Raw genomic sequence first — 26,485 nt, 5'->3', positions numbered from 1 at the left:
TCGGACTGGGACACGGAGGCCCCAAGTTCAAAACCTTGAGGTCGCCAGCTTGAGTGCGGGCTCCAATGGTTTGAGCACAGCTCACCAACTTTAGCCCAAAGTCACTGGCTTGAGCAAGGGGTCACTCACTCTACTGTAGCCCCCTGGTCAAAGCACATATGAGAAAGCAATCAGTGAACAACTAAGGTGCTGCAATAATTAATGCTTCTCTGTACAAACTGATAATCTATTCATAATATAAACACAAAATACAAATTATTTTTCATACAAAATCTGTATTTTTTAAATGTGATGTGATTATGTTCAAAGTAATTATTTCAGTGTAATTACTTTTTCAGTTTTCCATTTTTACCATAATTATATTAGAATGCTATTTTTAAAAAATGTAGTTTTGGCCTTGGCCGGTTGGCTCAGTGGTAGAGCGTCGGCCTGGTGTGCAGGAGTCCTGGGTTCGATTCCTGGCCAAGGCACACAGGAGAAGCACCCATCTGCTTCTCCACCCCTCCCCCTCTCCTTCCTCTCTGTCTCTCTCTTCCCCTCCCACAGCCAAGGCTCCACTGGAGCAAAGATGGCCCGGGCGCTGGGGATGGCTCTGTGGCCTCTGCCTCAGGTGCTAGAATGGCTCTGGATGCAACAGAGAGGCAGAACATCGCCCCCTGGTGGGCATGCAGGGTGGATCCCGGTCGGGCGCATGTGGGAGTCTGTCTGATTGCCTCCCCGTTTCCAGCTTCGGAAAAATGAAAAACAAAACAATAAAAACAAAAAAAATGTAGTTTCCATTATAAAGTATGCTCAATAAACTGTTGAGACTATATTCTTTGCAGTATCTAAATCATATCTAGGGAGGAAATTAAGAATATAGAAAAATAAATTACTATATATCAATATAATTTTATTTTTATTTTTTTTTAAATAAATTTTTATTAATGCTAATGGGATGACATTAATAAATCAGGGTACATATATTCAAAGAAAACATGTCTAGGTTACCTTGTCATTAAATTATGTTGCATACCCCTCGCCCAAAGTCAGATTGTCCTTCGCCACCCTCTATCTGGTTCTCTGTGCTCCTCCCCCTCCCCCTAACTCTCCCCCTGTCCTCCCTCCCCCCACCCCTGGTAACTACCACACACTTGTCCATGTCTCTAGTCTCACTTTTATGTTCCACCAATGTATGGAATCATGTAGTTCTTGTTTTTTTCTGATTTACTTATTTCACTCCTTATAATGTTATCAAGATCCCACCATTTTGCTGTAAATGATCTGATGTCATCATTTCTTATGGCTGAGTAGTATTCCATAGTGTATATGTGCCACATCTTCTTTATCCAGTCTTCTATTGAAGGGCTTTTTGGTTGTTTCCATGTCTTGGCCACTGTGAACAGTGCTGCAATGAACATGGGGCTACATGTGTCTTCACGTATCAATGTTTCTGAGGTTTTGGGGTATATACCCAGTAGAGGGATTGCTGGGTCATAAGGTAGTTCTATTTGCAGTTTTTTGAGGAACCACCATACTTTCCTCCATAATGGCTGTACTACTTTACAGTCCCACCAACAGTGAATGAGGGTTCCTTTTTCTTCGCAGCCTCTCCAACATTTGCTATTACCCGTCTTGTTGATAATAGCTAATCTAACAGGGGTGAGGTGGTATCTCATTGTAGTTTTGATTTGCATTTCCCTAATAACTAATGAAGCTGAGCATCTTTTCATATATCTGTTGGCCATTTGTATCTCTTCCTGGGAGAAGTGTCTGTTCATGTCCTCTTCCCATTTTTTTATTGGATTGTTTGTTTGTTTGTTGTTGAGTTTTATGAGTTCTTTGTAAATTTTGGAAATTAGGCCCTTATCTGAGCTATTGTTTGAAAATATCATTTCCCATTTAGTTGGCTGTCTGTTTATTTTTATATCAGTTTCTCTTGCTGAGCAAAAACTTTTTATTCTTATGTAGTCCCATTCATTTATCTTTGCCTTCACTTCTCTTGCCATTGGAGTCAAGTTCATAAAATGTTCTTTAAAACCCAGGTCCATGAGTTTAGTACCTATGTCTTCTTCTATGTACTTTATTGTACATAGAAATGTACAAACAATAAAGTTTCAGGTCTTATATTTAGGTCTTTGATCCATTTTGAATTAATTTTAGTACACGGGGACAGGCTGTAGTCGAGTTTCATTCTTTTGCATGTGGCTTTCCAGTTTTCCCAACACCATTTGTTGAAGAGGCTTTCTTTTCTCCATTGTGTGTTGTTGGCCCCTTTATCAAAGATTATTTGACCATATATATGTGGTTTTATTTCTGGGCTTTCTATTCTGTTCCATTGGTCTGAGTGTCTATTTTTCTGCCAATACCATGCTGTTTTGATTATTGTGGCCCTATAATATAGTTTAAAGTCAGGTATTGTAATGCCCCCAGCTACATTCTTTTTCCTTAGGATTGTTTTGGCTATTCAGGGTTTTTTATAGTTCCATATAAATCTGATGATTTTTTGTTCCATTTCCTTAAAAAATCTCATAGGGATTTTGATGGGAATTGCATTGAATTTGTATATTGCTTTGGGTAATATGGCCATTTTGATTATATTTATTCTTCCTATCCAAGAACAAGGAATATTTTTCCATCTCATTGTATCTTTTTTGATTTCCCTTAACAATGCTTTGTAATTTTCATTATATAGGTCCTTTACATTCTTTGTTATGTTTATTCCTAGGTATTTTATTTTTTTTGTTGCAATCGTGAAGGGGATTATTTTTTTTAGTTCGTTTTCTAATATTTCATTGTTGGCATAGAGAAAGGCTATGGACTTCTGTATGTTAATTTTGTATCCTGCGACCTTACTGTATTGGTTTATTGTTTCTAATAATCTTTTTGTGGAGTCCTTTGGGTTTTCGATGTATAGGATCATATCATCTGCAAAAAGTGATACCTTTACTTCTTCTTTTCCACTATGGATGCCTTTTATTTCTTTGTCTTGTCTGATTGCTCTGGCCAGAACTTCTAGCACCACGTTAAATAAGAGTGGAGAGAGTGGACAACCCTGTCTTGTTCCTGATTTAGGTAGAAAGTCCTCAGTTTTATGCCGTTTAAAATGATGTTGGCTGATGGTTTATCATATATGGCCTTTAACATGTTGAGATATTTTCCTTCTATACCCATTTTGTTGAGAGTCTTAAACATAAAATTGTGTTGTATTTTATCAAAAGCCTTTTCTGCATCTATTGATAAGATCATGTGGTTTTTGTTCTTTGTTTTGTTGATATGGTGTATTACGTTAACCGTTTTGCGTATGTTGAACCATCCTTGAGATTCTGGGATGAATCCCACTTGATCATGATGTATTATTTTTTTAATATGTTGTTGTATTCGGTTTGCCAGTATTTTGTTTAGAATTTTAGCATCTGTATTCATTAGAGATATAGGTCTGTAGTTTTCTTTCTTTGTGCCATCCTTGCCAGGTTTTGGTATGAGGGTTATGTTGGCCTCATAAAATGTGTTTGGAAGTATTGCTTCTTCTTCAATTTTTTGGAAGACTTTGAGTAGAATAGGAACCAAGTCTTCTTTGAATGTTTGATAGAATTCACTAGTATAACCGTCTGGGCCTGGACTTTTATTTTTGGGGAGGTTTTTAATAGTTTTTTCTATTTCCTCCCTGCTGATTGGTCTGTTTAGGCTTTCTGCTTCTTCATGACTCAGTCTAGGAAGGTTGTATTGTTCTAGGAATTTATCCATTTCTTCTAGATTGTTGTATTTGGTGGCATATAATTTTTCATAGTATTCTACAATAATTCTTTGTATATCTATGATGTCTGTGGTGATCTCTCCTCTTTCATTTTGGATTTTATTTATTTGAGTCCTGTGCCTTTTTTCCTTGGTGAGTCTTGCCAAGGGTTTGTCAATTTTGTTGATCTTTTCAAAGAACCAGCTCCTTGTTTTATTGATTTTTTCTATAGTTTTTCTGTTCTCTATTTCATTTATTTCTGCTCTGATTTTTATTATCTCCTTTCTTCGGCTGGTTTTGGGTTGTCTTTGTTCTTCTTTTTCTAGTTCCTTAGGGTGTGAAGTTAAGTGGTTTACTTCGGCTCTCTCTTGTTTGTTCATATAGGCCTGAAGTGATATGAACTTTCCTCTTATTACTGCTTTTGCTGCATCCCAGAGATTCTGATATGTCGTATTTTCATTTTCATTTGTCTGTATGTATCTTTTGATCTCTGCGCTTATTTCTTCTTTGACCCATTCATTTTTTAGAAGTATGTTGTTTAGTTTCCACATTTTTGTGGGTTTTTCCCCCTCTTTTTTGCAGTTGAATTCTAGTTTCAAGGCTTTATGATCAGAAAATATGCTTGGTACAATTTCAAGTTTTCTAAATTTGCTGATATTGTCTTTGTGGCCCAACATATGGTCAATTCTTGAGAATGTTCCATGTACACTAGAGAAAAATGTATACTCTGTCGCTTTGGGATGAAGTGTCCTGTAGATGTCTATCATATCCAGGTGTTCTAGTATTTCGTTTAAGGCCACTATATCTTTATTGATTCTCTGTTTGGATGACCGATCTAGAGCCGTCAGCGTAGTATTGAGGTCTCCAAGTATGATTGTATTTTTGTTAGTTTTTGTTTTAAGGTCAATAAGTAGCTGTCTTATATATTTTGGTGCTCCTTGGTTTGGTGCATATATATTAAGGATTGTTATGTCTTCTTGATTCAGTGTCCCCTTAGTCATTATGAAGTGACCATTTTTGTCTCTGAGTACTTTTTCTGTCTTGTAGTCAGCATTATCAGATATGAGTATTGCTACACCTGCTTTTTTTTGGGTGTTGTTTGCTTGGAGTATTGTTTTCCAGCCTTTCACTTTGAATTTGTTTTTATCCTTGTTGCTTAGATGAGTTTCTTTTAGGCAGCATATAGTTGGATTTTCCTTTTTAATCCATTCTGCTACTCTGTGTCTTTTTATTGGTAAGTTTAATCCATTTACATTTAGTGTAATTATTGACACTTGTGGGTTCCCTACTGCCATTTTATAAATTGCTTTCTGTTAGTTTTGTATCTAGTTTGATTCTTCTCTTTTGTTTTTCTATCATTTGTTTCTGTTTGTTTGTGTTCCATACTTCTTTCCTCTGTTGCTACCTTTTTTAAGTCATGTGTTTTTGTGGTGGTTTTTTCTAGGGTGGTTACCATTAAGTAATGAAAAGGGTACCTACCATATTCATTGTAGTACCCTATCTTATAAGTATTTCTGCACTTCATCGTCCTTTGCTACTGTTAATCTCCATTCTCTCCCCCCTTTTTTTTCCTTTGTTGTCACAGTTTAAGTTTGGTTTTATTGTGTTCTTGGTGGAGCTGTTACTTGTGGTGTTGTTTTCTTTTGTTCTTTGAATCTGGTTGGAAAACCCCCTTTAGTATTTCCTGGAGTGAGGGCTTTCTGTTGATAAATTCTCTCATCTTTTCTGTATTTGTGAATGTTTTTATATCTCCTTCATACTTGAAGGATAGCTTTGATGGGTATAGTATTCTTGGCTGAAAGTTCCTCTCTTTCAAGGCTTTAAATATTGGGGTCCACTCTCTTCTAGCTTGTAGAGTTTCTGCTGAGAAATCTGATGATAATCTAATAGGCCTTCCTTTATATGTTGTATTCTTCTTTTCCCTGGCTGCCTTGAGAATTTTTTCTTTGTCATTGGTTTGTGTCATCTTTATTATGATGTGCCTTGGAGTGGGTTTGTTGGGGTTAAGAAAACTCGGTGTTCTGTTTGCTTCTTGAATTTGAGGCTTTAGTTCTTTCCACAGGCTTGGGAAGTTCTCGTCTATTATTTGTTTGAGTATATTCTCCATTCCATTTTCTTTCTCTTCTCCCTCTGATATACCTATTATTCTTATGTTATTCTTTCTGATGGAGTCAGATAATTCCTGTAGGGCTTTCTCGTTTTTTATTATTTTTGAGTCTCTTTCTTCTTCTCTCTGTTGTGCCTCAAGTTGTTTGTCTTCTATTTCACTAATCCTATCTTCAATCTGGGTTGTTCTGCTAGCTAAGCTTGTTACCTCGTTTTTCAGCTCGTGAATTGAGTTTTTCATCTCTGTTTGATTTGTTTTTATAGTTTCAATTTCCTTGGTAATATATTCTTTGTGTTCATTGAGTTGTTTTCTGATCTCCCTATATTGCCTTTCTGTGTTTTCTTGTATATCTCTGAGTATTTTTAAGATTTCTATTTTAAATTCTCTGTCATTTAGCTCCAAGGCTTCCAATATGTTAAGTCTTTTCTCCATAGATTTTTCCACATCTATTTGTGTTACCTCTTTTTCTTTTGTATCCATAATATTCGATTTCCTCTTTCTTATTGGCATCTGAGGGTGGTCTTGTTGATAGCACTAATTAGAATTAATAAAGAGTAAAAAGTAAAAAAAAAACAAACAAACAAACAAAAAAAAAACCAAAGGGTAAAACACCCCACAAAAAAAAGCAGTAATAATTTATTATTTCCCCCTTTTTTTTCTTTCTTCTCCTTCCCTCCTCTCCCCTCCTCAGGGAAATATCGTGCCTTTAATGGAGGGCCTGGTTTGCGGTGAAGAGTTCAAGGGGCAAAAAAAAAGGGGAGTAGGGACCTACTAAATGCAAAAAAAAAAAAAAAAAAGGAAGAAAATCTTAGACAAGCATAAGTTGATCTGCCTGCGGGTGATGGTCAACTAAGAGATATAATGAGAGGGATAAGAGGGAACCAGAAAAAAGGACAAAAAAAAGGAATAATAAAGAAGAAAAAAATAAAAATAATAAGTAAAAATCTGTTGTATTAAGTGGAGCGAAGACCAAATACAATGGAGACCTTGGGTTGGGAGGACCCAAAATGACACAAAAATAAACTAACAAGAAAAAAAGAAAAACAAAAGCGAAAAAGAAAAATAAAGCCAAAAAAAACCTTGAGTCCCAAATTAACTAATTTGTTCGTGATTGAGGATTAAATGGGAGGAAAGTAAAATGAGAAAAGAAAAAATGAATAGAAAGGAAAGAATAAGAAAAAGAGAAAAACGAAGGAAGAAATAAAAAAGGAAGAGAAAAAAACAAAATAAAGCAAAAAACAAACAAACAAAAAACAAACAAACAAACAAAAAAAAAAACAAAAGAGGAGAGAGTGAGAGTTAAGTGTCCTGGAGTATAACTCCAAAGGAGGGTGAGGATGAAGAAGAGAAATAAAATGTAACACTTATGGGTAGTGTAGTTCAAGAAAAGGGAAGCATAAGATGGGCAGAGAATAGAAGGACCGAGGTGGAGGAAATAAAGGGAATAAGATAGAAGAAACAAACAACAACAACAACAACAACAAAAAAAAATTAGTGGAACAAGTTGTAAAGTCTGTGGATTTTTCTTGATTTTGAGATGTTAACTTCTTCCTTTTTCTTTTCTCTCCCTCTTCCTGGTCGGTGACTCTGTACCCCAGGCTCTGCCCCTGTGTCACATTTAGGTAGGGATTTGCAGTTGATGGGATTCTATGGCAATGTCATATAATTGGCTTTAGTCTTGCTGGTAGTCAAGGCTTGTTGGCGTTTGCAGGGTCCAACGATGAGAGAGTTTGCTTTCATGGATTCTCTCTCCTAGTCCCCCCTTCCTGAATTAGCAGCCTGGTGATCCAGCTATAAGGCTGCCACTGCTTCTGCCTGGGGAGTAAGAGGCTCAAAGAGCTGGGAAATCCCCACTCTATCCCCACTCAGTGCAAGGCTTTGGGAAGGGCTCTGGCAGTCAGGGCCTCCAGTGTAATCAGGCGGGGGTGGGAGTCAATTGTTGTCAAGGTGACTGTTCAGCGCCTAGCATTCAGTTGGACCTCTCAACCCAGGCTTTCCCCACTTTGTAGCCTGTTTTGGCTGGTAAGAAGAGGCACTAGTCTCTGCTTGCGACTAGTGTGGTATAGATCTTATTATCTGCCAAGTCCTTCTTGTTAGTGTTTTTCCCTGAATATGGAGGCTCTATCAATCAGAAGTTGCCCCCGCCCCTTTAGCGAGAGGCACTAAAAAATATCACGCCTCTTGTCTTGGGTCGGTGAACTGAGAGAGATCTTATCAATTAGAACCAAGGGTGCGCAGATTTCACGGGTTAATTTTAGTAATTGGGTCGCAGCTGTGCTCCCGAAGGTATTTCAGGCTGCCTGCATGCACCCCTCCCCCAACGCTTGATTGTTAGCTTGAATGGCTGGGTGAGGTACCCCGCCCACGGAGAGAATCTCCCAAGTAGGGAATACCGCCCTGGGGCCTCTCCCGCTCCCTGTGCGCGGGCCGCTGGGAACGTTAGCGGTGCTCGGTCTGCAATGCTCGGTCTGCAACCAGACCGGGCGCGCGCCAGCGGCTGCTCGCCGCTCCGGAGTGTGGGCGGTGCTCGCTCTGCAACCGACCCGGGCGCTGCTCGCGGAGGCTCGAGGCGGCGGCTGGCGGCGGCGGCTGGTGGCGGCGGCTCGAGGCTGCTGCTCGCGGCTCCTGAGTGCGGGATGACTTACCACAGGTGCACTTCCTCACGGCTTGAATGAATGTCCCTGCGGTAGCTTCCTCCACACCCTCGTCTCTCAGATTCAAGTGATAACAGTCCTTTTGCTTTCAGTTTGTGTGGAACTCCGTAATGCTCCGAAGATAAATTTTCCTGTTTCTAGTTGATAAATTTGTTGTGGTTTTGGGGAGATCTGTTGGACGCGCTGCTCACGGCGCCATTTCCGTGACGTCACTCTATTTTTTATTTTTAAATCATTTTTTAATTTTTTTATTTATAGTTGACATACACTATTATAATAGTTTCAGGTTTACACCCCATTGTTAGATATTACATAACTCACTGAGTGATCACCTGGATAAATCTAGCACCAATCTGACACCACACATAGTTATTAGAATATAATTAGCTATATTCCCTTTCTGTACTTTACATCCCCATAATTATTTTGTAAAAACCAATTTGTACTTCTTAATTCCTTCACCTTTTTTACTCATCTCCCTCAACTTCTCTTTCACTTGTAAATTGGGTAGGGAGTCCTTCTTAATCTTTCTCTATATAACCTATTTTTTTTTAACCATCAGCGTAGGATATTATTTGCATGGGAATTTTTAGAATTTTGGTGTTGTAAATGAATTAAATCCCATATCAATATACCATGATATGTGCAAGGGATGAGATTAGAAACAGTGATTTCCAACCATTTGTCAAGAAAAAGAAACTTTAGTCTAAGCAAAGATGGGTTTTAAATCTACATAAAGGCTTAGGGGAGAGTATAAGCAATGACAAGTCATTTGTACGCTATAAATAAGACTTTGGAAGTCATTTTCATGTTGCCATAGTGGTCAGAAGTGAAATAGAAGAACAAACCATGCACATGGTCATCATTGTCGACACTACATAAAGCTTAAAATTCATCTAAAAGTAATAAAGTGCCATTCATTCTTTGCAAATTATTTCATTGGATTTTGTTAAGTACATGTTTAATAAAATAATATTTCTTTTTTTTTTTTTACAGAGACAGAGAGAGAGTCAGACAGAGGGATGGATAGGGACAGACAGGAACAGAGAGAGATGAGAAGCATCAATCATCAGTTTTTCATTGCGACACCTTAGTTGTTTATTAATTGCTTTCTCATATATGCCTTGACCGTGGGGCCTTCAGCAGACTGAGTAACCCCTTGCTCATGCCAGTGACCTTGGGTGCAAGCTAGTGAGCTTTGCTCAAACCAGATGAGCCCATGCTCAAGCTGGTGACCTCGGGGTCTTGAAACTGGGTCCTCTGCATCCCAGTCCAACCCTCTATCCACTGCGCCACCGCCTGGTCAGGCAAAAATAATGTTTCTTATAAAAGGTAAATTATAAAAATAAATATAGTCACATATAGACAATATTAAGTCCTTTCATTTTCCAAATTCTTATAACTATAAAAATCAAAAAGGCATATTTTTCATACCTTGTTCATTTTTCATTTAGATATACAGGGGGTCCTCAGGTTACAACAGTCTCAAGTTATGATGTTTCAAGTTTACGACGCTTCAAGTTTACGATGCTCATTCCCATAAAAACTTTAAAAAATTAAGATCTGAATGTGTTGGCTAATGCCATTAGCATTGTACTTACGGACTAGATGGACAAACTAGTTTGGTTGTGCGGCAGACGAATACTCAATAATGTGGCATATGAGTGAGAGAGTTGGTGTTCAGCAGTACGCTTACGCTATTTTGGACTATTAAAAGCACAAGTGTTCTGTGTGTGTGCTTTGTTTGGCAACATTTTGGCCCATATCACCTGTATCATGGCTCTTAAACAAAAGTCAGAATCTTTGGATGGTAGGTCTTCAAAGAAGAAGAATGCCATCATGATGAAAGTAAAATTTGACATTGTGAAGAGATCAGAAAAAGGAGAATCAGTGACGAACATTGGTCACGTGCTAAGCCTCAGCCACTCTACTGTAGTAACAATGATCAAGAATAAAGACAGTATCCTAGAGCATGTAAAGGGATCAGCCCCTATGAAATCGACTGTGATTACTAAACAGCAAAGCGGCATAATGATTGAGATGACAAGAGTGCTAGTTTTATGGCTGGAAGACCAGCATCAGTGGCATATACCAGTTAGGATAGATGACTTAGGCTAAGGTGTGTTTCAACTTACACTGAAATTCAGGTTACATCACTGTTGTAGGAACGAAACTGTGTCCTAACCTGAAGACTCCCTGTATACACACAATGTTTTACATAGGTTTAAATAAAAAAACATAGTGTGTATGAGTCTATGTGGGTGTTGCACTCTAATATGATCTTTTATTAAAAGCTTTTGAACAGACAGTTTTCTTAATCATATTAAAGATTTAAAATATCAGTCCAATGGTTTGTGAAAAATAAGTTTAACTGCTCTAGAGGAAAAGAAATTAATTTGAAAATGCAAGTGAAAACTTCTGTTTCTAAATAAGATAGAATAATTAAAGGAGGACCAGTGCTTTGAGTAAAACAACTAGAATATTTGCATAACATTCAGATATATGAAGCTGGAGAGATATGGAGGTAATTATAAGTTTAAGGGCTAAGACATCAGGAAAAGGAAACCATCCAAGAGTTTACCTGACTTATGTAGTTCTTTCACTCTGTGAATATGTTGATTCAAAGCACAGACAGAAGGCTGAGTCTATGGGACTATAAAACCCATGAAGCACAGTTACTAATTATAAAGAAATAAAAAAGCTTCATGTGGATACTTGAGGTTTTTCTTGCTATCAATTACCAGGGTTCATAGTTGTTGAGGCAAGGGAGTCAAAACATATGTAATTTTCATCTATGAAAGCATAATTAATTGTATAATACTTGACCCTTGACCTCCACATTAAACAACCAGAAAACTGGGCAAAATATATACAGTCATTACTATTAGATATTTGGCAATGGGTAGTGCAGGATTGTGATCTCTGAGAGGAAGAAAATCAATGAGATGAGCCCTCCCAAAACCCTGTCTTTTTACTTGGAGATAATTTTCTGGCATGGCAAAGAGACTCTCAAAGACATTCTCAATCAGAGTCTAGTAATTTTGGTGAGGTGAAGAGATTTAAGGAAGAATGTGGTAGCTAAGGATATAAACAAGGTAAGAACTTCATAAATTGGCTTATAGGTCTGCTTTATGTTTGGCTAAATACCAAACTGGATATGCACTAGGTAAAACTCAAGAAAAAGCAAAGAACAACTACTTTAGGAAGAACAATCAACAGGAAGTTGTAAGCTGAAAGATTCCCTGTGAACCATTTAAATGTATCAAACTGAAATTATTGTTGCATGCTTGAGACCATAAGGGGATATTGTCAAAAGTTTACAGTGTGATGGAGAAGCTAAACTAGCTCTAAAGTAAAGAGCACTATAGATTCATTGGAAAAGAAAACAACAAACTTAATTATTTGTCTTAAAATGATCAAGCTGATCTACCAAAAACACATCAAATAATGTATGTTGTATAGGTAAAATAAAAGCTTTTTGTTATTATTATTAAATTATATTAATATTTGGTGTTTGACATAATTAAGACTTGGTTCTGTAGTAATAGAATAAACAAACCTAATAAATTAAGATGGTACATCTTAAGAACTTGTTTTTCTTTCTTTAATGCATTCATGTTTTGTCCATCTTTCATTTCTGTTTTTCTACTGTCTTTCAATCTAAGTATATACAAACCTCTTTAATGCTAAAAACAGTTATTTACTTAAAAAATTTCACCATAGTATTATCTTTGTGCTTTTTAAAATAAGTTGCTGTTTTTTTAATAATCATTCATTTTAATAATATTGGGGTAGCAACAGTTGGTAATCTTACTGCTACTATGTGGATCCTCTGGCCCTATTTTTCTCATCTCTTATCATGCAGAACTTTTGATGAATAATAAATAACAGACTGATAAATATATCAAAAGATGTTACAGTTAGGGTGGTAGTAGCCAGTGTTTACTCCCACCTTAGTTAATTTTCTCTTGAAATGAGATACAGACTGTACAATAACTATAATTGAAATTATAGAGCTGTTATCTCTGGAATATAGTGTGACAAATGTTATTTTTAAAAATGTAGAAAAGAACACATTGATATGATTTGATATCTTAGAAGTCTAGAAATATCATTTTAGTTATTTTTTATAGAAGCAAATAAACATTGGTTACTTCTTCAATTTTGTAAATCAAACATATTTTTAGAGAAAAAGTGAAGTACTGGGAATTTATTTTAAAAGTATACATACAACATATTAAATTTTCTCATCTATCTCCTTATAAATATAATTTACAGTTATGCTGACTATGAATCAAGAAGCTCTGAATAATAAGAAAGCATACCTACACAGAGTACATTTTAGGAATTTTAAGTTAGTGATATAATCAATCACCAATACTATTTTTGTTTACTTAAAAGTTGACTATAACTAAAATCCACTTAACTTATGATCTTCTCTCAATGAAATTAAATTTATTTGTGAAGTGAGGATATATTTATACTCCACACAGAAACCACAATTCTTGAATACAAAACAAAACAAAGCTGCTGTTTTTAGTGATATTATGTGCTTTTCAAGTAAACCTAATGTAGAAATAACCTCAGGATAGAAAATACATTATTTCAAATCTCCATTCATCTACTTACTATTTATTTTATACTGAGACATTAAATGGAGGTAATAGCTTAAGTTATAATTATAAAAATTTAAAGTAATGCAAATAAAGAACTTAATTTATAGTGGACACTTTATAACCATGCATTATCATTTTGAAAACCTAGAATTAATTTTTATAGATATGATACATTAAGCCACATTCTCTGTAAAATTTAAACACTTTAAAAACAAGATATAAAATATAAATATGTAATATTACATAAAGATAAACATTGTTATAGAAATAATATATACACACAGATATGTGCATATATACATTTCCTACTGAAAATAAGAAGCCTCATGCCTTTGTCTAATATCAAATAGTGCTTGGTTGAAAACACATATCATCTGACTTTGGTCAGGTTGGTAGAGGAGGTAAATGCTGTGCTCCCCTTTTCTCATGACTACTACAGGGAACTTAAACCTAAACTACAGAACAACCATTATTAGAACTGTCTGAAGTCAAGCTGAGCAGAACTTCTCTAATGAAGGATATTTTTAAAAAGCCACATTGAGACTGGTAAGAGGGGTGGAAACACTGAACCAGCTGGTTTCACATCCATATGAGGTGATTAAAAATTGAGAAGAATATCTTGGTACAAGAGGTACTCATCCTGAGGAGTGAGAGGACCCAGCCCCACACTGGGCTCCTCAACACAGGGTTACAGTGTCAGGAAGAGAAGTTCCTGTAACTTCTGGCTGTGAAAACCAACAAGGATTATGGCTATGTGAGATAGAGGCCTGCTGGATTCTCAGGCATTCCTCTCAAAGGTCAAGCACAAGGATTCACTTGCTGAAAGATTCACTCTTTCTGAGTTCCAGTCCTGGAGCAGTGACTCAAAAAGCATGAGGGACATATAGGGATGAACTGAATTTTCTGGCTTTAAGTTTAGAGGGGCAGCATTCTCCCAGACAGAAATACTAGTAGATGTCATTGTTCCCTCACTCAGCCCTCCCCATGCATGTGCATGTGGGCACCATATCTGAGTCTCCATCAAGTAGGCTAATACTCTTTGCTCCACCCTGGTGATTCCCTGAGACCCCAATTGACAAAACTTTGGGACCCACCCACACCATTTCCAGTGGCTTTTCTATACAAATTTCCTGTCTGGTCTCATGCTTCAGACTTCCCTAATACCTCTCAATGGTTTAAGAACCCCAGACAAGCAGCCTTAGATTGTCTTGTAACTCTTGCTAAGTGGCTCTTGTAACCGTTTCTAAGTGGCTCTATAACAAACCCACTCAGTAGCCAGCTTCAGAACCACATCAAAGCATCACCCAACCACCTCCACAAATGACACACCCAAAGGGCAACTTGCCAGTCACCAGAGCTCTGCTAAAGTGAATCCTCCCACTTATTTGCCAACAGCAATCAAGGCTCAAATATAACAGGAGGGCACAGACAAGTGACAAAACTGGAGTACCTGGCTCAGGTGATTAGAAAAACTGTGCCACAGAGCCCTACAAGACATTTACTACATAAGGTCCTTCTACCAAGGCAAGGAGATGTATTAGCTCTACCTAATACATAGAAAAAAAAACACAGAAAAGCAGCCAAAGAAAAAAATAAACACTAGTTATAAAGATGTGCAATAAATTCAGAACTTTAACAAAGAGATAAGGAATCATAAAAAATGGAATGAAAAACATAAAAAAAAATAACTAGCCTGAAATGGAAAATGCAGTAACTGAAATGAATACATAAGAAGGAACCAAAAATAGATTAAATAAAACAGAGGATTGACTCAGCAATTTCAAAGACACAATAGCAGAGAATAGTTAATTAGAACAAAATAGCATCCAAAAAAATGAGGATAGTTTAAGGGACCTCTGGGACAACTTCAAGTGTACCAACATTTGCATTATAGGGACACCAGAATGAGAGGAGGGAAAGCAAGGAATTGAAAACCTATTTGAACAAATAATGAGGGAAAACTTTCATAACCCAACTAATGTAAATAGACATACAGTGCAGGAATTTCAGAAAGTCCTAAATAAGATGAACCCAAAGAGGCCCACACCAAGGCACATCATAATTCAAATGCCAAAAATGAAAAACAAAGTGAGACTCTTAAAAGCAACAAGAGGAAACAATTGCCTACAAGGACACTCCCATAAGACTTTCAGCTGAAAAAACAATTTTTAAAAAGTCAGCTAATGTCTCAAAAGAACTTTGCAGGCAAGAGTGGATTGACACAAAATAGTCAAAGTAACGAAAAGAAAAGACATACAACCAAGATTACTCTACTCAGCAAGGCTATAATTTAGAGTCAAAGGACAGATGAAAACCTTCCTAGACAAGAAAAAGCTAAAGGAGTTCATCACCACCAAAGCATTATTCTAAGAAAAGTTAAAGGACTTTTTAAGGGGACTTTTAAGAAGAGAAAGAAAATTAAAAATCATATATGAATCATAAAATGGCAATAACTACATGCCTATTACTAATTATTTTAAATATAAATGGATTAAATACTCTTATCAAGACATTAGGTGTCTGAATTAATAAGAAAACAATACCCATGCATATGCTGTTTACAAGGACTTTACCTCAGATTGAAAGATAAAAGCAGACTGAAAATAAATGGATGCAAAAAGATATATCATGCAAATAGAAACAAACAAAAATGCTGGTGTAGCAATACTTAGACAAAATAGACTTTAAAACAAAGGCTATATTAAGAAACAAAGAATGACCCAGAAATTCTACTTTTGGGTATTTATCCAAAGAAACCCAAAACACTAATTTGAAAAGACTTATGCATCCCTATGTTTATTACAGCATTATTTCAATAGCCAAGATATAGAAGCAATCCAAGGGTCTGTCCATAGATAAATGGATAAAAAAGAGATGATACATATACATAATGGAATATTACTCAGCCATGAAAATAATGAAATCTTGCCATTTGTGATGACATGAATGGATCTAGAGAGTGTTATGCTAAGTGAAGTCAGACAGAGACAGATAATATGATTTTACTTATATGTAGAAAGTAAAAAACAAAGGAAATAAAAAAGTAGAACTGAAACAGACTCACAGATAGAGAGAACATTTTGAGTTTCCAGATGTGATGGGCATTGAGGGGAATGGGTGGAAAAGGTTAAGGGATTACGAAATATAAACTCGTAGTTATAGTCATGGGGATATAAGTACAGCATTGTGAATATAGTCAATAACTATATACGGTGTCAGATGAGTACTAATTATATTGTGGTGATAACTATGTTATATATCTAAAGTTAATATAATATTCTATGTCAACTGTAATCAAAAAATTAAAAAATATATATATATATATTAAAAAACATATCCTGTGTACCACCAAGAGTCAATTTGGGAAAAATAAATAAATGAATAAGAGTACCTTAGAGCAGTGGGTCCCCAACCCCTGGGCCACGGACCGGTACCAGTACATAGGCCATTTGGTACCAGTCTGCAGAGAAAGAATAAATAACTTACATTATTTCTGTTTTATTTATATTTAAGTCTGAACGATGTTTTATTTTTTAAAAATGACAAGATTTTCTCTGTTACATCCGTCTAAGACTCACTCTTGACGCGTGTCTCGGTCATGTGATACATTTAACCGTCCCACCCTAAAGGCCGGTCCGTAAAAATATTTTCTGACATTAAACCGGTCCGTGGCCAAAAAAAGGTTGGGGACCGCTGCCTTAGAGTGCCTAGTTATAGTATTTGAAAGGTGGACTTTAAGAATAGTTCTAATCATAATTCCCACTAGTTTCTGATACATAAAGTCCATTAGAAGCAATTTTATAAATTCTTAAGGTAGACATTTAATTCAACTGCTTATTTTGTTATGCTATGTGTGAAAATGATAATTCTTCAGAGTTTCAGTATACTTATTTTTCAACAATGAATAATATTAATAAATTTATAAGATTCTTTGTAGGGTTAAATGAGAGTAAGTATATCTCACATTTGATTGTTAATTTTCACTCCTGTGTAATCAAATTGTTAATATTATCAATATCTTTCTTTCCTATATTACTATAATATTGGTCAGATCAATATGTGCCTATTAAATCCTGTATTTCTAAGTCTCCTTAAAATATTTATTTACTGTATCACATCATCAGAAGCTTTCTATGAGAAATAATGAAAGTCTTTTTTTTTTTACCGTTGTCCTTAGAACACTGAATTAAGATTTTAGAATAGTGTTTCTTCCTACTATCTGGAGTAATGCTGCAAAAGAAAAAACAGCCCTGAGTTAGTATAATGAGCAATAGTGTCTAATACATGATTGTAGAAAAGTTCTTTTAGAGTGAGATTCTTTTAAATATAGAACAAGGTGTTAACAACTAGAATGACCTTTGACCCAATCCAGTGGAAATAACCAACTTGGACACAAAAAAGATTGAAATAGACACCTTATTATGCTTAATTTTTAAAAAAGCCTTTAAAATTCAATTGTTTTTTCTTTTCCTGACATAAAGGTATACTCTCCCAATGCAAAGAGCAAGAAAACACTAGGTGAAATTTCAGATATTTAGAAATCAGGACAAAAAAACCCACAGTTATCAGGAATAATTGAGATAAAGAATACATTACTGGAAATGTATTCAATGGAGGGTCAAAGACAAAAAATAATTTTCATTATTGCTGTAATACTTCATATGAACTTGTGTTTTTATACAATATTTTGTGTAATCTGTGAAAGTAAATAACACATGAATAAAAAGTTAAGACATTTTTATAAAGACTACAAATTCATGGAAATATATATATATATGTACGGATTATATGCTCATGTAGGATGGTCTATTTTTAAAAAAAGAACTTCAAAATTTATTTTTCAATTATAGTTGACATTTAGTATTATTCTGTATTAGTTACAGGAGTACAGAATAGTTGCTAGACAATTATATACTTTACCAACTGTTTTCCTAATATTTTTTAAACTTACCTTGTACATACATACTTTTTGCAATATTATTAACTATACTCCTTATGTGTTATAAAGTACTGTACTTTAATCCGAAAATTACATAGAGACACCAAGGAAGGATACAGAAGAAATTTTAGGAGGAGATTTATTAATAATCCAGCTACATATGAATTTACATGGGGTATAGCTAACCCAAATCGTGCAGCCTCGATCATAGTCCTGGGGTTGGTTATATAGACATGATCACATACTGGTTGGGTGGGAAAGGAGAGGGGGCATGATACAAAAGTTATTTACTAACAGGCTTACAACATTTATGTATAGAATCTATTAAAAGGAAAAAACACTCCCACATATTAAGACTACAAGATAACACAGTAGTGATAAATGTTTTACATTTCAAAGATATTCCCAACCTTCTAGGGTCTACCACCCATCCCTGTCACCACAATAGTGGGAAATGAAATGTTTAGCTTAGGATAAGGAGAGAAGCTAAGTGAAATTACCTTTGCTAACAGTGTTGGGGCTAGCTTATTAGGAAACCTAATAAGCTAGTCCTGCTTGCTTAGTTTACAAGTTTTATACATATAAAGAATTTCAAAAGGGATAATTATTAGAAAACATACAAAATGTTACAGAATGCAGGTTTTTCAAGCAAGGGGAGTGGGCTCGTGATCCCTTTGTCTAGAGCAGGGGTCCCCAAACTTTTTCACTGTCCCTCAGACCGTTGGAGGGTCGGACTATAAAAAAACTATGAACAAATCCCTATGCACACTGCACAAATCTTATTTTAAAGTAAAAAAAACAAAATGGGAGCAAATACAATATTTAAAATAAAGAACAAGTAAATTTAAATCAACAAACTGACCAGTATTTCAATGGGAACTATGCTCCTCTCACTGACCACCAATGAAAGAGGTGCCCCTTCCCGAAGTGCGATGGGGGCCGGATAAATGGACTCAGGGGGCCGCATGTAGCCCGCCGGCCGTAGTTTGGGGACCCCTGGTCTAGAGGTATACTCACTCTCAGGACTCCAGGAGGGAAGGAAGAGTTAGAAACACTGTAGGAATTTTTAATTAAGATATGTGAACATTGTCTCCTAAAGGCTCATAAGGGAGAAGGAGAGGAAGTTTTCAGGTAAGTTCTACCTTCTTTGCTCTGTCTAGCAAGTGGCCCCAGTCCTTCCAGAGAACTATAGTTAAACTATGGTTAACTACTAACTAACTTTTGTCCCTTTAATCTCCTTCTCTTGTTTTTTTTTTCTTTAGAAGGGAGGGGTAAGGGGGAGCCTGGCTCTTCTTTTTAAAACATATACTAATGTTAACAATTTTTGCAATTCCATGGCACCTTATCACATATGTTGTACTTTATACCCCAATCACTGTTCTGTAACTACTAATTTGTACTTCTTTATCCCTTCACCTAGGAAGAAGAGCCTTTGAAAAAATCTCTTATTCTTTTTCTGTTTAAAAGAAATTCCATATTTGAAGTAACATTTAGCATTTAAATATATGAAGCTATGCACTTGTCTTTTCTATTTTAATCGGTAATAAATGTTTTTTCTAAGTATCAAATACTCTAATTTTAGGACAGAGTAAAAGTTTTTGTGAAATGTCATTTATTAAATAATATATAGAAAATGACAAGTATATTTCCATTTTATACATAGATGCTCTTTTTAAATTGTTATTTAGAAAAATCTGAAATGTAAAGGTTAGAAGATGGTATAAAGCTAGATATTAAGTAAAGGAATTGTTTTTATAATTAGTTTTGATTTTAACTTTCATAGCAAATCCAAATGAAGCAATAATGTGTTATAATTACCACTGAATTTCACTTAATGCTATCATTAAAGGTGATAAATCCACCATTTAGAATAGTTGACCCAAAAGTTACTTTCTAAATTTTTCTTAAATTAACACTTAGAACATCTCTTCATCCTTATAGCAATTATGGATAAAATATCTATTTCAAAAGTAGCAAATTAAAGCTTTATAATAGACGTAATCTATACTTTTATATGTGATCTTTACCCGTTACTTCCAAGCACTGTGGAGTGTAACAATTAAACTTGTGTATGAATAATTTCTCTGTTAAAATATTAAATTGCAAAGAGAAGAGTAGAAATAAAATAAAATCAATTCACAGAGGAGGTTTGAATTATAATTAAGCTTTAATTTGAGTAAAAAATAACATTCTGTTTTAGTTTGGCATTCTTACACAATTTTTCATCATATAATACTAATTTAAAAACAATCCATGATTATTACAAAAGATAAATAAAATTTTCTAAAACATAGCAACTGGAGTATAATCCTACTACTCAGAAATAGGTACTATTGAGGAGCCACTAAGCCACTTCACCCGCAGGTATTATAAAGTACCAAAAGCTGCAGAATTAATATTAATATTTTGGGAGGCTTGAGAAACATTTTGTTGATTTGGGTTAAGGTGTGCAGAGAAATTGTGAGAATAGTCTCTGTACTGTATGATTGGCATAGTCAGGATGGCCCTTGGCATTGTATTGTAAATACAAAGGGGAGGAAAACATGGATCTCCAGACATTCCACCACACCTGTGGGGAAAAGTGTGAATGGCTAGCCAGGTACAGGGAGAGAAAAGCCAAAATAAACCTTTTCTCATAGCAATGAGCCATTTGCGGGCATTTGTCCCCACCGAAACTACCTCTCCTATGTAAATGTGTGTGGTTAACACGTGTGACTCTGGACAGAGAGATGGCAGATGAACACTAGATAATATAGGAGTGCCTTTTAATATGTAAAAAGACATCTTTCTACCATTGTGTTGGCTTGTAAATTTTGTTTTCCCCAAAAGGATGTATGGCTTGCAAATTGAATGTGGTCCTGTCATGTTAAAGGACTATAATATGACTATAACCAATAGTGGTAAGGGGCTCCTAATTGCAATTTTTGCTTCTGTACTTCCCACTTACAAAACTATAAAAACTAGGTAGAACAAAAGGCCAGCACGCGCTCTCCCTCAGACAACTGTCGGAGTTTGCCGCCGCTTGGCCAAGCTAGACAGTAAAGCTTTGATGTGTAAACGATGGACCTTGTTCCTGTTTCAATGTTTCAGGTCCCTCCGAATTAGGCTTAACACTATTTATGCATTTGTGTGTCTATCTTCTTGGTGTATATATATTCACACATTACAATAACCTTAAAAATTCAGTATCTACAGGGAATTTGTTTGACATTGTAAAATAAAAATTAGTTAAGTAATTAAAACCTTTTTTCCCCCAAAATTTTACTTTAGGTAGTTGCACAGTATTTTGTTAGGTATACTTACCCTGATTTAAGCAGCCTTACTCCAGTATTCACACATAGGTGTTTGGGGGGGGGGAGGGCAAAATATTTATTAGAGATTAGTACTTGCAAAAAAGAGAAGGGAAAGGATTGGGCAGAGGGAGTTAATGAACTATGACTCAGGCCCAACAAACTCTCATATAACCTTCAAGGAGCTCTGGGAAGAATGCTCTTCAAATTGTTGGCCTTTATTCCTCTGCCTCATTTAGCCAGTGGATGAGGGATTTCTTGGGAGAAATTAACCTTTGCAGAATATTGCTTATGTCAAAACAGTTAACATATAGTAGTGACTTAAATAAAGGATAATTTAAAGATGGGTGCAGATTAGTCAATGGAAAATTTGCACCCTCTAAAATTAAGGAAAGTTTTTATTATTTAATAGAAGATGTTTTTATAAAGTTATTACTTTGAATTATGCTTGTACATTAATAATACAGATCCTTGTGAAATATATATTTGCAATTCGGATGTCACCATTTTGAATGCAAAAGTTTGTCTATAAAGGCAGATGTGAACAGGTGTTATTAGATACATTTCCCTGGGTTACAGTTATGTTGTATATTTTACTATGTCATTTAAAATTTATCACCTCTATGTAACTTTCAGTTTTTATTCTCTGAGTTATGTCATTATTTCATGTTATCCCACTCTCACTTTTTCAGTGTTTTATTTCCTCTTTTCTAGAAACACTGGACAAAAGCTCATTAAAACATGTTAACATAGAAGTTAACTTTTAAGCTTATGAGCATTACCTTTTGACAGTTTTGCAACACTGTAACTCAACATTGTTATTCTTTGTATGGCTATATGTGCTTGCTTAATTATATATGATTCATGAATACTAAATATACTCAACAGTTTTTTCAAAAATATTTCATACAACACACTGCTTTTATCACATACATGAGTAGAGAGGCAAAAAAATGATTATTTTTTAATATAGCTTTTCCAAATTATAGATAGACATATATTTTTTTATTTCTCAAATTAAGAGTTTGTCAATTGATGGAAGAGATAGTAATCAGTATAAAATAAAGCAAATTTAATATGAAAATTTTTTAATTTAGATTGTCTTTGAAGAAATTAAACATTGTTGAGGCATTAATATTTTCAGCATAAGAGCTGAATAAAAATCCAGAAATTTCAAATCATGTTATCATCATTTAATTTTAAAATATATACTACTTTTGTAATATTAAGCTAAATAGATTTTGTTTCCTGGATTTATTTCTACTGGATTAAAAATAAAATTTTTTTAGCTGAGAATCATTGATCTTTTTTTACACAGTTTTTTGTTTGTTTGTTTTTAACAAAATGAGCAAAAACAAACCAATTTGTTTGTTTCAAGTACTGTGTGATTATCTTTCTCCAACATGTGCACCTACACAGCCAGGATATAGAAGGCTGATAAATGAATCATTTATATGATACAGTAATAATCAGATGTTTTAGAGGCCACCTATTGGCTGCTCTACACGTTCTACACATGTATTAATTAGTAAGCTTCTGCAACTGTCCTGATGGTAGAAAATAGCTAAGCTGTTTCTAAAAATTTCTGTTTTCAACATTGTGTAAAACTAATAAAAGTATTGATGGAATTGAATCTTATGCACCAAATGTAAGCCTCCTTATAAATACTATACATTATAGCCCTGGCTGGTTGATTCAGTGGTACAGTGTCAGCCATTTTATGGATGTCTTAGATTTTATTCTCAGTCAAAGCACACAAGAGTAGTGCCCATCTGCTTCTCCATTCCTCCTCTCTTGCTTTCTCCCTCTCTCTCTCTCTCTCTCTCTCTCTCTTTTTCTCTCTCTCCTCTCCTGCAACCATGGCTCAATTGGAACAAGTTGGCCCTGAGTGGTAAGGATGGCTCCATGACCTCTACCTCAGGCACTAAGAAGAGTGCGGTTGTTGAGAAAACATAGGAAGGCCCCAGATGGGCAGAGCATTGCCCTCTAGTGGGCTTGCCAGGTAGATTTCAGTCAGAATGCATGTGGGAGTCTGTCTCTGCCTCCCCTCCTCTCATCAAATTAACAATAAATAAATAAATAAATAAATACTCTACATTACTTTATAAAGAAATATAGAGATAATGTTAATTTAATTTAATATTGGGCCTAGGTAATAAATTGTTTCATTTTCAGGTCTTGCATTCTTATCTGAAATTTCATTTTATAAAGCAATAGCTATATTAGCTTTGATCTTTACTTCTTTATGGATGATAATGTTCTTAAATATTTTTTAACACATATCCTCTTATAATAGTTCAGAGAAATGCTATTTCTAAAATGTTTGGTAAAGATTTTTAGTTTTCCTATTAAATCTCTTATACTTCTGTACTGGTGAAAAGGTAAATAATACCTGTTCTTTTATGCTTAATAAATATTGGCTTAGATTTCTATGTTAGCTATCTCTCTCAAAAAAAACCTCATATGACCAGAAATATTTTCTTATCATTAAAATTATTGACTCCATTTCAGTAGGGCCCTACTTTATATAATACCATGGATATATTTTTACTTTTCTGAGGTTTGAATGATATCTAATTTAATTGCATTCAGTGAGATATAAAAATTATTATTCCTTTACATAAAGAGACACCTTTTACTTAACTTCTTCTTAGAAAATGTAGAAGGGTTACGTGTCACAAATGAAATTATACACTTGTAATAATTTTATAGTATTTAAATGAACATAAAATTGAGCAAATATAGTTAATTTATGTTGAGGCAAACATTTCAAAATTCTAATAAATACTTCAGAACTGCTTCTGACTTAATTTTAACTACTTTATAAATATTAACTTGATAAATTATAACAATCCTATTGGTAGGTAGTAAGACTATCCCATTTTACATGTGTGGAACCTGAGGCACAGGAAGGTAAAAAAATTACCTAGTAATGCAGAGCTCATGGGTGATGGATTCAGTTCATGAATCTGGCTCTAGAAATGCTGCTTCTCACTACTTTTTCTCTGTTCTAGTTGTTGAGACAGTTCTACTATTAATACCTGAATGCATTGCTGCTAGTGTGAAATTGAATATATAATTTGAGGTAATTTTAGCATATTATATATATATTTTTTCATATATATTATTTTATTATTTATACAGATTTTAAATACATTTATATATTATTTATATATATTTATATATATAATTATAAATATAATTCCCCTTATAATACACTATTGCTTGTTTAAATATGTGTGAACCAATGTAAGCACTTTAATCATCAGAACTAACCTATTTAAACAAGCAATTCAATGACCCACTACAAAGTTTCCCAATCACAGAGATATTTTCTTTTTTGCTAAAAGAAGAGGCAGACTAAAAAAAAAAATAATCAACAAAGTTATAAATATAACAGCACAGGATCAACAATGGGACTCATTTCTCTACAATTGAAGTAATTAAGAAATAATAGAAAATAATTTACTTATCTAAAGTTGTCTAAAGTCTTCAAAACATAAAGCTAGTATTTCTTTGTATTACTCTTTTCTGCATTTTAAAAATATCTTTACTTAATAGAAAAATCACAAGGTGGATTTTTTCTTCTATGTCAATACAAAATCAGTCTTCACATATGCTCTCTATATTATGCAATAAAGAACAGAGGAGTGGGGAACTGGCAGTAAGCTGACAGTCTGCCCAACACCCCACCTCACTTGCTTAGTGAGGTTGCTAAAGGGCTATTTTTTTTCCCCACACTTTCATGTTAGCAGTGGTGCTAGATTGTTTTATATTCCTCCTATCCCCCATGTCCCTCGGAAAGACTTGAGGCAGTTTCCTTTTTATTATTTGTTTTGTGAAGTTAAGATGTTATGTATGGTGGGAGTATGTGGCTCTTGGTAGAAGTATTGATTTGCCTTGGAAATGTGATCAGAGATATTACTGATTTGCTAATGACTCTCTCTTATCTATAAATAAAGCAGGTATAGGGGTGGAAAGCATGCTCTATTCTTGACATCACCTTGCAGAGGCCTCCTGATCCCATCCTATTTCTCTTTAAGTCTATTTCATTACTTTTTTTTTAATTAATTTTACTAGGGTGACATCAATAAATCAGGGTACATATGTTCAAAGAAAACATGTCCTGGTTATCTTGTCGATCAATTATGTTGCATATCCATCACCCAAAGTCAGATTGTCCTCTGTCACATTCTATCTAGTTTTCTTCGTGCCCCTTGCCCTCCCCGTTTCCTTCCTCCTCCCTCCCGTGACCACGACACTCTTGTCAATGTCTCTTAGTCTCGTTTTTATGTCCCACCTACGTATGGAATAATGCAGTTCTTGTTTTTTTCTGATTTACTTATTTCACTCCGTATAATGTTATCAAGATCCCACCATTTTGTTGTAAATGATCCGATGTCATTATTTCTTATGGCTGAGTAGTATTCCATAGTGTATATGTGCCACATCTTCGTTTTCCAGTCTTCTATTGAAGGACTTTTTGGTTGTTTTCCTGTCTTGGCCACTGTGAACAATGCTGCAATGAACATGGGGTTGCACATGTCTTTACATATCAATGTTTCTGAGTTTTGGGGGTATATAACCAGTAGAGGGATTGCTGGGTCATAAAGTAGTTATATTTTCCGTTTATTGAGGAACCACCATACTTTCTTCCATAATGGTTGCACTACTTTACATTCCCACCAACAGTGAATGAGGGTTCCTTTTTCTCCACAGCCTCTTCAACATTTGCTATTACCTGTCTTGTTAATAATAGCTAATCTAACAGGTGTGAGGTGGTATCTCATTGTAGTTTTGATTTGCATTTCTTTAATAACTAATGAAGATGAGCATCTTTTCATATATCTGTTGGCCATCTGTATTTCTAGCTGGGAGAAGTGTCTGTTCATGTCCTCTTCCCATTTTTTTATTGGATTGTTTGTTTGTTTGTTGTTGAGTTTAATGAGTTCTTTGTATATTTTGGATATTAGGCCCTTATCTGAGCTGTTGTTTGAAAATATCATTTCTCATTTAGTTGGCTGTCTTTTTATTTTGTTGTCAGTTTCTCTTGCTGAGCAAAAACTTCTTAGTCTGATGTAGTCCCATTCATTTATCTTTGCCTTCACTTCTCTTGCCTTTGGAGTCAAATTTATAAAATGCTCTTTAAAACCAAGGTCCATGA

This window comes from Saccopteryx leptura, chromosome 4 (assembly GCF_036850995.1).
Source record: "Saccopteryx leptura isolate mSacLep1 chromosome 4, mSacLep1_pri_phased_curated, whole genome shotgun sequence".
NCBI lineage: Eukaryota > Metazoa > Chordata > Mammalia > Chiroptera > Emballonuridae > Saccopteryx > Saccopteryx leptura.
The sequence above is the reverse complement of the archived record's forward strand: the minus strand, read 5'-3'. Positions refer to the sequence as shown.